At 44.3% G+C, this 3,066-nt stretch overlaps 1 non-coding gene across 1 annotated transcript; it reads right to left on the bottom strand.

Annotated features, from left to right (window-relative positions):
• Positions 1-2,757: 2,757 nt before the first annotated feature.
• trnas-gcu (transfer RNA serine (anticodon GCU)) lies at positions 2,758-2,839 on the bottom strand. Its single transcript has one exon. It is a non-coding gene; the product is annotated as a tRNA-Ser (tRNA).
• Between the last annotated feature and the right edge of the window lie 227 nt (positions 2,840-3,066).

Here is a 3,066-nt window from a genome sequence, read left to right as displayed (position 1 = left end):
TGCAGGACAAATCCAATCTGACCAATTGCCACCCCATCAGTCTACTATCAATCATCAGCAAAGTGATGGAAGATGTCACCAACAGTGCTATCAAGCACCACACACTTAGCAATAATCTGATCATCGATGCTCAGTTTAGGTTCTGCCAGGGTCTCTCAGCTCCAGGAAATAATTTGGCAGATAGCGTAGAATGTGGGAAAATGTGAGGTTATCCACTTTGGCAGGAAGAATAGAAAAGAAAAAGATTATTTAAATTGTGAGAGATTACAGAATGCTGCGGTGTAGAAGGATCTGGGTGTCCTCGTACATGAACCGCAAAAAGTTACCATGCAGGTACAGCAAATAATTAGGAAGGCAAATGGAATGTTACCCTTTATTGCAAGGGGAATGGAGTATAAAAGTAGAGAAGTCTTGCTACAAATGTACATGGTGCTGATGAAACCACACCTGGAGTACTGTGTACAGTTTTTGTCTCTTTATTTAAGGAGGGAGATACTTGCATTGGAGGCAGTTGAGAGAAGGTTCATTGGATTGATTCCTGTGATGAAGGTGTTGTCTTATGAGGAAAGCTGAGCAGGATGGACCGATACTCATTGGAGTTGAGAAAAATGAAAGGAGAACGTATTGAGACATATAAGATTCTGAGGGGGCTTGACAGGGTAGATGCTGAGAGGATGTTTCCCCTCGTGGTGGAATCTAGAACTAGGGGACACAGTTTCAGATTTAGGGGTTTTTCATTTAAGAAGGAATTTCTTCTCTCAGAGGGTCATTAATCTTTGGAATTCTTTACCGCAGAGAGCAGTGGAGGCTGGGTCATTGAATGTCTTCAAGATTTTTATCTACAAGATAGCCAAGGGTTATGTGGGCAGGCAAGAAAGTGGGGTTGAGGTCATGATCAGGTCAGCCATGATCCTATTGAATGGCGGAGCAAGCTCGAGCAGCCAAATGGCCTACTCCTGCTATTAGTTCTTCTGATCTTATGTTCGTATGAGCACATTGCAGCTTGGTCCAAGCAGAGACGAAAGAGTGGAATTCCAGAGGAGAGGTGAGAGTGATTACCCTTGAGTGAGTGTGGCATCAAGGATCCCCAGCAAAATTGAAATCAATGGGAATCAGGGGGAAAACTCTCCACTTGTTGAAGTCGTACCTCGCCCAAAACAAGATGTTGTGGTTCGTGGAGGCCAATCATCTCAGCCCAAGACATTGCCTCAGGAGCTTCTCAGGGTAGTGTCCGAGACCCAAACATCCCAGCTGTTTCATTGACGACTTTCTCTTCAACATAAGTCAGAAGTGGGAATATTAGATGATGACTCACAACTCTTCAGATACTGAAGCAGTCTGTGCCTGCAAGCAGCAAGACCTGAACAACATTCAGGCCTGAGCTGATAAGTGACAAGCAACCTTCTGGCCACACAAGTGCCAAGCAGTGAACATCTCCAATGAGAGAGAAAAAAAAATCTACCTTTTGATATTCAGAAGTATTATCATCGTTAAATCCCCCACCATCAACATCTTGACCAGAGACGTAACTGGACCAGTCACATCTATGCTGTGGCTATAAGCGCAGGTCAGAGATTACGAATTCTGCAGCGAGTATCTCACCTCCTGACACCCCAAATCCTGTCCACCATCTACAAGGCACAAGTCAGGAGTGTGATGGAATACATCCCACTCAACAACACTCAAGAAGCTCAACACCATCCAGGACAAAGCAGCGCACTTGATCGGCACCTCACCCGCCACCTTGAACATTCAATCCCTCCACAACCAGTAAACAATGGCTGCAGTGTGTACCATCTCCATATGCACTGCAGCAACTCGCCAAGTATCCTTCAACAGCACCTTCCAAACTCGTGACCACTACCACCTCAAAGGACAAGGGCAGCAGATGCATGGGAACTCACTACCTGCAGGTTCCCCTCCAAGTCACTCACCATCCTGACTTGGAACAATATAGCCATTTCTTCGCTGTTGTTGGGTCACAATCCTGGAACTCCCTCCCCAATAGCACTGTGGGTGTTCCTGCACCATATGGACTGCATCAGTTCAAGAAGGCAGCTCTCCACCACCTTCTCAACGGCAATAGGAATGGGTAATAAATGCTAGCCTTATCAGCGATACTCACACCCAAGAATGAATAAAAACCAAATCACTCTCCACAGATTCCCCACAATCTGGGCTTGGACATTTACTTCAGGAGCACAGAGCTTTATATCACTGCAACATGAGTTCCAATCTTCATATTCTGTTCACTTTTCACATTATTTTCTACCAGTCCACTAGCTTTTATTAATTCAGTATTCGGGTCTCTGCTCCTCCGCCGTTTCTAACATCGCACCTCATACAAAAAAGCACTCTGATCTAAAGTAGGTAGTAGATGACACCTCATTTTAAACACCATCTGCCAAAGCATTGCTCACTCACTTAATCTATCAAGAAGATTTGAAAATAAATTTCTTGCCAAAGGATAATTTTCTGCATCTGCTCCCTCGCCATTTTATTTTCCCATTTGTCTTTCACTTGGTGCAAATCCAGAGAAAGTAAAGATGGAAGGAAGGTGGGGAGGAAAAATCCTGCTCCGTTTCGTGATCCCTATTTGATCTTCATTCCAGTGCAGTTTGGGTGAAGAATTCCAATTGTCTGTCTCAATTTTAATAAAGTATAACCAATTCTGGAATCACTGTCTGGACATTGACAAGAACAGGTTTCGAGGCTGACTTTACACATAAACAATACACTGAACAGTTCATAAACTAGCGACAAGGATGGGATTCAAACCCACGTGTGCAGAGCACAAGGGATTAGCAGTCCATCGCCTTAACCTCTCCGCCACCTTGTCAGTTGCATAGACATAGCTGTCACCTTCAGCACAGATTCTGGCTGTGCAGCCAGCTGTGTAATGATGGAAATATATCTTCTGTCAGTAAATGAAGTTGGGAATGGAGCGGTGTGAAACATTTCCAGACCATGTCCAACACGTTTCTACTCAGTGTGAAAACCCACCACGGAAAGACTGGAACATACAATCATTTCATCACATCATGATTAACATCACTCAGACACCTG

The sequence above is a fragment of the Heterodontus francisci genome, unplaced genomic scaffold, assembly GCF_036365525.1.
Source record: "Heterodontus francisci isolate sHetFra1 unplaced genomic scaffold, sHetFra1.hap1 HAP1_SCAFFOLD_59, whole genome shotgun sequence".
NCBI lineage: Eukaryota > Metazoa > Chordata > Chondrichthyes > Heterodontiformes > Heterodontidae > Heterodontus > Heterodontus francisci.
This window is presented reverse-complemented; position numbering and strand designations above follow the sequence as displayed.